The sequence below is a fragment of the Lotus japonicus genome, chromosome 3, assembly GCF_012489685.1.
Source record: "Lotus japonicus ecotype B-129 chromosome 3, LjGifu_v1.2".
In the NCBI taxonomy this organism is placed as follows: Eukaryota; Viridiplantae; Streptophyta; class Magnoliopsida; order Fabales; family Fabaceae; genus Lotus; species Lotus japonicus.
The window spans coordinates 6,850,988-6,859,803 of NC_080043.1; positions in this window are offsets into that span (position 1 = coordinate 6,850,988).

Consider the following 8,816-nt stretch of genomic DNA (forward strand, 5'->3'; position numbering starts at 1 on the left):
ATGGTGGAACCTTCCATACTCAGTTGAGCCAGGCTCACCTTCACCTCCGGTGAGGTCTCTTGCACACGAAAGTAGACCTCGGCCCGCGAGATCCATCCTGCTGGGTCCTTTCCATCGAAGATTGGGAGTTCAACCTTCTTCACCGATTGGCGAAACTCAGTTAGAGCATCACCGTGCAATTGGTTAGATCGCTGCAAACCTACCTTCTCTTGGTTCGGAGCTGGAGTTTTCACACCCGATTGTGCTCCTGGATGGTGGGTTACACTCGCGTCTTCTTGCTGGACCGATTTACCCAACGATCGCTCCATCATCGCTGCGAAAGACGATGGAAGATCCTTCACCGCCGACGTGACCGCTGCCAATGACGTGCGCATCTCGGCGAGCTCGGTCTCCAACGCGTCGATCTTCGCCTCCATGTGAGTCACCGTATGCTTGGATTTTTTGGTTGGCATTCACCGGTTCCGATGAGGGAATAATCCGGCAGGTCGGACCAATTTTGTTAGGAAACCCAATTTCACAAACACACAGTAAGCAAAACAGAGTAATTCAAAGAAAGGGAACGATTGTTTATTGATGAACTGTGGGAAAATACAGAAAGGGAATGGCACCCAGTTTCTGACCAGAGCAAGCTCCTATAGGAAGCTCAAGGCTTCCTACTCATATCTCTCAATAGCTAACAACCAAAGATGACCCCTCTACCTCTCTCTTCCCTCCTTATACTAATGGTTCTTACAATCCTCCTCTCCTCTCCCTCTCTCTATTCTGTTAGAAGATTACTTAGTAGGAATTCCATTCTTGCCCCTTCTAGAATAGACTCTCCAAACCTTAGGCCCACTAGAAGTGTGATGAATCAGAATATCCTTTGGGCTTGCATTCCCGCTCCTATCAGTCACATAGAACACCCCCTACACCAATAGGGCCCGGATTACCTTGAGACGCTCCATCGACGTTGAACTTGAGAATACCTCTGCTAGGGGGAGTCCACCCTTTTAATCTTTGTTTGGGTATCGGCTTCTTGAAGGATAAGATGCAGAAATCCCTGTGGAATTGGTCGAAATTGTAGGGGCATTCCTTCCAAACTGCTTTGATCCACCAAAAAATTCTCATGAGATGAAGGTCCCAAACCTCTTGAGAAGAAGCTAATTTGCCCTTGAAAACAGATTGGTTCCTCTCTAACCATAGAGACCAAACTAACGCATACGGGATGAGATTCCAAAGCATAGGATCAGAAGCAACAACAATTGAACTCCATTCTTGGGCAAGATCAGATAAGGACTTGGGAATAGTCCAGGATGTTCCTTCCCTCACTATTATTGCGTTCCATAAACCCCATGCAAAGGAACAGTGAAGAAATAGATGATTTGTAGATTCAATTTCCCTTGAGCACATGGCACAAATGCCATTATCATTGAAAGTAACACCTCTGGAAGCCAGGTTTTGTTTGGAGGCCAATTTGTCATTACATGCTTGCCAAAACAAGAGTCCCACCTTTGGAGGCAAGATTTTTCTAAGGGCAGCTGGGGAGTGCCATTTTTCTTCCTCAAAAGCTTTTTTCTCAACCCAAGCGCAAAGACCTTTAACCGTGAATTTACCAGAAGTATCGAAAGCCCAAAAGAGAGTGTCGGGTGAATGGGAGGCGGGAAAGTGAGTATTTATCATGTCCAGCAGGGTTTTATATGTTGCTTCTTCCCAAACAAAGAGAGGTCTTCTAAAAGACAAGTCCCAAGACCATTTTCCGTGATGAAATAGTCCCACTTCTTCAACTGTGGTCGTTTTATTCAAGCTTACAGCAAACAGACGAGGAAATTTAGAACACAAAGGTTCAAAGTCAGCCCATGGGTCAAGCCAAAACCTGGTATTTTTTCCATTCCCCACTCCAATCACGAGACCTTGCTTCAACCCTTTTGCTAGTAGTGTGTCTTCACTAATTGTGTTTACAATATCTTGCATGTAGGTGGACCAATTTCTCCCCTCTAATATTGCATGATGGAATAAAATCAAATTATCATTAAGATGATATTTAACAGTGAGCACTCTTCTCCACAAACTGTTTCTCTCAATTCCAAACCTCCATGCCCATTTCAATAGTAAAGCTTTGTTCCTCCAAGCTATGAATCCCAACCCGAGGCCACCACTCTCTTGAGATTGACAAATCATCGTCCATGGAATCCATGCAATTTTCCTCCCATTATCATCTTTCCCCCATAAGAAAGCTCTTAAGATCTTCTCTATTTCAGCAATAACACCAATGGGGGCCTTGAAAACAGCCATGAGATAAAGTGGAATGGAGCACAATGTTGCTTTCATCAAAGTTAGTCTCCCACTCAATGAAATGTATTTAGAATTCCAGTTTCTTCTTTTCATCCTTAGATTGATTAGCATAGGTTCCCAAAAGGAGATTCTACGGGGGTTTCCCCCTAAGGGTGCCCCGAGGTAGATAATGGGTAAATTCCCAACGCTCCATCCGTAGGTAGATGCCAAATTATGAACATCTGAATCAGCTATGTTGATACCAATAAGAGTAGATTTTGAAAAATTAAGCTTCAATCCGGAGGCGAATAAAAAGCTCAAAAGAGTAATGCATAATAAGTCCAATTGCCCCTCCTCATTTTCACAAAATAGGAGTGTGTCATCCGCAAATTGGAGATGATTCAAAGCAAGTTCCGGGCCAATTCTAACACCGCTGAATTTGAACTCCCCTAACAGTTGGTTCAACATACACGACAGCCCATTGACACAAATGTTAAACAAAAGAGGGGATAGTGAGTCACCTTGTCTAAGCCCTTTTTGCATCTCAAAGAAAGATGTTGGGGAGCCATTGACCAAGATTGCTAGAGCCGCGGAGGAAATGCAATTTCTCATCCAATTTATCCATTTGTTGCCAAATCCCATCTCCATAAGAAGATCCAATAGGAAGCCCCATTCGATGTTGTCATATGCTTTCGCAAAATCAAGTTTTAGTAAGAAACCTCCCCCTTGTCTTCGTCTAAGACAATCAGTTATTTCATTGGCAATGAGAATGCAATCTGCAATTTGCCTCCCTTGTGTGAAAGCATATTGATTTTCTGTGATGGCTACCGGCATAACCTTTTGGAGTCTAGCAGCTAAAACTTTGGAAATCAACTTATAGGCGCTACCAATGAGGCTAATAGGTCTGAAATCAGCCACTGTCTCGGGGCAATTGTGTTTAGGGATTAAGCAAATGAAAGTAGCGTTCAAGCCTTTGACTAGTTTGCCGGAGTCATGGAAATCATTGAAGAAACGGATAACCTCCCCTTTAACAACTGGCCAAAAATGTTTGAAGAAGCTTAGATTAAAACCATCGGGCCCAGGTGCCTTGTTCCCATCACATGTTTTCAGAATCTCCCATATTTCTGTTTCAGAAAAATTGACCTCAAGAGCTGCCCTCTCACTATCCTTTAGCTTGTATAGATTTCTGCATTTGATCATGGGTCTACATCTATCTTCCCTGGTAAAGAATTCTTTGAAGTGTTGAAAAATAGCCCCTTCAGCTTATTCTTTTTTGAAGGACACAACACAATCCAAAGAAATTTTATTGAAAATAACAAATACAGAGAAAAACAAAGGTCGTATGTGTAAATTTTTATCAAAGAATATAATGTACAAGAATTGAGAGGGTATATAAGTGTGATACTCATGGTTGTGGACAGAATAGTGTGCAAATATGTAAATATAGAAAAAACTGAATACATTACAAAAATGCTAAAACCCTATATCATTTAAAGCATTATTTGGAAAAACCTTCAAAAGCTTTAACATTTAGGTTTAAATAAGTTTTTGGTCCCTAACCTTTACCAAATGCTTGGTTTTCGTCCCTCGCCGGAATAAATGTGAGTTTTAGTCCCTAACCTTTGTCAAAAGATTTGGTTTTGGTCCCTCCGGAGCTCTGGGTCAACACCGGAGCTCCGATAGCCCATGTGGCATGGCCACGTGGGATTAATGAGTCCAGGTGAAATTTATTTTCTTTTTATTTAAATTAAAAAAACCTAATTAATTTTTAAAGAAACCTAATTATTTTTAAAAAATGAAATTATTTAAAATACTGAAATTCTAAAAACCAAAAAAACTGGAAAGGAGGAATTAAACTTAATCTCGAAAGGAGGAAAAAATCTAGAAGCAAACTAGGTTTTTCAGATCTGGGAAAGGAGTAATTTTTCAGATCTGTGAAGGATGTGGGTGCCATTTTTTTTCTTCTTCTACCTCCTCCTCTTCCATCCCACTACCACACAACCAACCCACTTTCCTTCTTCCTTCTCCTCCTCCTCCTCCCACCACCGTCAAGGAGGAGCTGTCGAGCTCGAGGCGCTAGCGCAGAAGCTTCAGAGCAGCCACGAGTAGAGCAAGACCTTGCACAACCCGAAAAGTATGAAGGAGCTTAGGTCTCACATGGACGACGAAGTTGAAGATGTGTCAACACACTCCATTTTTGTTCCCCTGTTTGTTCTTGGCCTCTTGGCTCTTTCCCCTTGTTTTTACTCTAGCTCTGTTTCTTTCTCTTTTTATTTTGTCCCCATTTCTGAGTTTTGAAACCTTTTACTTCACTCTGCAACTGTAAAGGTGGGACCTTTATAGATGGAATTCCATAGAATTGAAGTTGCAATTTTGGTTTTGCAAATAATGTTCTGTGAGGAGTGGTGGCTTGATGCGTCTTGTTACCTAATCTGTAGGGACCAATTACATAATAAAAGCTGAAGATGATAAGATTTTGTTTTTGAAAGAAAGATGATAAGATTTATTTTTTGAAAGTAAGATGATAAGATAAAGAAGAAGATATTGATTAGGGGTTTTAATTATGGGTTTTGATTATATGTTTTTTTAAATAATTTAAATAAAAAGGAAAATATTTCCAACTGGCCTCATTAATCCTACGTGGCTATGCCACATGGACCATCGGAGCTCCGGCGTTGACCTAGAGCTCCGGAGGGACCAAAACCAAATCTTCTGACAAAGGTTAGGGACTAAAACTCACCTTTGCTCCGGCGAGGGACGAAAACCAAGCATTTGGTAAAGGTTAGGGACCAAAAACTTATTTAAGCCTAACATTTACATATTTAACAATTTGGGTAACATATCAGCAACCTCATACCATGCTCCCACTAAATTTGCAAATAAAAAAGAGATATTTCAAGACCAAGAACCCAAAATGGAAAAATTTAAACATTAATACTCGATTGCAATAATTAGTTTATATGTCTAGCGACTAAATAGCGTTACCAGTTCCAGTTGCGCTGCAGGAATTGTAGTGCCATTCTTATCTGCTTGTTATTAAATGCTGAAGCATCAAGATTCTCAACCATTGTAAATGCAGAATGAAATTGACCTGAGGAAATACACAAACCAAATATACTAGGCAAGCTCTTCACTAGAATCAAAGCCGCTTTACTAGAACAAAAGCCAACAAGCACTTACAGATGGCACCATCTCACAATTAACTGCATTCAAGAGGTAAAAATTCAGGTGTGCACCATAACATTTGCAACATCCTGTGAATTGAGAATTGCTCCACTGTTCTGTGACAACTCCACTACTCTACCCTCTGGATGCTACAATCAGGAAAGAAGTAATGATTATCCTTTTGGCCAACTTAGTATAGTACAATGTAAATATCACAGAGAAAATACATAACACAAAGGCTGAGACATAAATAAAAACTAATATTGCATTCATATGCTAAAGTTTCCCAGCTGTTTATTAGTAAAATCCTAACACATCAGTCTTCTCATCTTTCAGGTTGCAAATTTCAAAAAAAAATTCATGCATGCATTCAGCCCATAAAACCCCCATACAGACACGTCTAGGATCACAGTGGAAACAGACAGTATTGCTAAGATGAATAAAGAGTCCAGGTCACATTGGATCTATTTTGTTGTCTGGGGATTTCAAAGATCAAGGATGTATTTATAAATAAATATTAGGTCATATTAGTGAATTGGATTAAACAAAAACATTTATTAGGCCACTAATCAAACCAGAAGATGGTCAGATAGATACAGCACACAAATCATAGGTACATAAATGTATCGCTGTAAACTAAATCTTATCAATTACTACGCACGAGGTAAAGATTGGATAATAATGTCTTAGATTAGTGTAACATTATCTGTCAGTTGCCTATTTGTGCAGTGGAACATTTCATGAAAGGATACCACTTCAGCACCAAGAAACAATTCACTAAACAGAAATTTTCAAAAAAGGAATTTCATTGAAGAGGATCTAAGGCATAAGAAAAATGGGGGTAAAAACAAGGTATCCTCTAAAACATACACAAACAATGGTGAAAAAATGAAAAATAAGAGAAAAAACAAGTAACACAAAGCAATGGAACAATTAAGTAAAGTTTTCCTCTATCCAGTTCAAAGTTAAAGGACCAACTAAGACATAGGAATGATAGATGCAACTATAAATTTTAAAAAGAGAAAGAATTACCAATTTCCAAAAGGAAAAAAACCTTAATGAAGTTCCTTATATCTTTTCCATCAAGTTTTTTATTCAACAAATAACAAGTGGATTTTATTTCTAAGAATAAATGGCATTTCTTAAGAATTTATTGTTGAATTTTAAGACTTTATACACATATCATTATATAATGAAAAACTTGAAATGGAGCTGATGATACAACCTAGTTATTCATCGATAACCTCAAATGGAGAACTATTCATAAGTGAAAAAGATCCTAGAAGTAATTAAGAATAATATCCAAAAATTTAAATAAAATCAAAATACCTACCATTGTATGCTTTGATGTGCACACATAGCTTGATAGAACTCAAAAATTGTGAATATGTTATTAGCAAGAAACCGTAATTCCTATTTGGGAATTAGGGGAAAGATACAAGGAAGGATCCCAAACATCCTCCCCAAACCCAGAGTCACAATGCTCTCTCTAGACCCCAAAACCCAAATGAATACAAAGATACCTCATACTCTCACTAACAACCTTATTTATAGACTCTCTAACTAACTCTCACCCCCAACTAACTATCAACTGTGAGTTCCTAACATAGCTACCTTTTATTAACACGGAGCAGCCTCATGTTTTATGTTGAGAAAAAGCATATGATTGTCCCATTTAGATCAAGTGTGCAACAAATATATACCCTTCAACCAATTTATTTACAATACGAAAGGAACACACACAAACATATATAGAGAGACAAAGAGGGCATGAGAGATTATTATCAATGTACATGCATTTCTTATACATTCAAAATAATGATGTTGCCCAAAGCAAACCCTAGAATCAAGAAAGTTATAAATTTGTAAAGAATTCTTTTAGAAGATTTAAGCCTGTTAATGACCTGACATAATATGACAATTGGCAAAAACTAAACCAAACAATTACAATTCAAACAAGCAGAAAACCCAAGAGTTCAGTGTTTTCGTTCCTATGCATTATTGCCCTTGTTCATTCCACCCTTCCAATAGACAAAAAATGTACCAGTTTTTTAGCCTTATATTCCATTTTATACTGTTTGTAAGATGTATCATGTATATTGTATAGAATATAACACATGCCATCTCATTCTGACTTCACTTACCTACGAAACAATACCTAAAGCATTTAGGTTTTATAAAGACATAAACATAGTAATGACATGTAAATCTAACAACCAAGATGTTTAAAGGCCATACAAGATACATTTTGTAATTAGATTCAAGTGAACACAGCATGTTAAGTTTTGAATGCACAAGAAATGTAAATTGCTTAACTATTTTCGCCTTTCATCTCATGGGAATTAACTATACATTGAGACAATGTTCAAGCAATACTGAGACGAAATACATGTGCATTATACTCATGTATGTCGTTCTCTACTATTTTTCAGATACACCAAATACAGAACATGTTATAGCACTGAAGTTTTGTAAGGACATAAACTTAGTGGTAACATCTATACATACAGAACCAGATGTTTGAAGGACATGTACTGATTTACATACATATTCCGTAATTATATTCAAGCGCACATTCGAAAAGTTCAGAGATGTAAAAATAACTTTCACAAATGAAAACCATGCTCATCCTACATTTAATGCACTGAATATTATTCCAAAATTGCACAGTGCAGTGATTTATAGATAAAACCTAACGCCCCCTATCAGATATGTCAAGTATTTAGAGTTGTATTCCTTTTTTATTATTCTAATTTAGCCAGTAATCGAACAGAAAAAGGATGACGATAGACAAAAACAGTAGCTACAGCGCAACTAAAATAAACTGCAGAAAAATGAGTATAACTTGTACGAAAAGGAAATATAGATATCATAGATATCCCCAGAATTGTTTGCTAAACCAACAAAACAACATAAACCATGTTTGTTCCAAAATCCAGAGTACTTAAATTAAAACCACTTGACTGCTAAAACAGTTCAATAATTTATTAGGTGCCCAAGTCCACAGATGTAAGGCACAAAAACAAAATGCATTAAACTCGCTCATCTTCATAGGGCCTATCGCACGGTATATGGTACCTTCTGTGACGAACATTTCAAATCCTGGAACTTGAAACTGGAAACCCTACTCCTGCAAGGAACATAAAGAACTTTCAGTACCACTAGAATATTATTGCAAAATGTAACAAATCAAATGAGAGCATGAATGATACTAATTTGTAGCCAAGGAAACACATCATAGAATTCTGTTTTCTCCCCCCAACACTCTCAAGGCCAAACAACAACTAATTGATCGAATATAAACAACAGGATTGCTTTTCTTATTCTTACTTATATATTCATCAGACAGGCAGCCAAACAAACAAATAACTAAAAAGATATCAAAGCAAGATTGAAGAAAC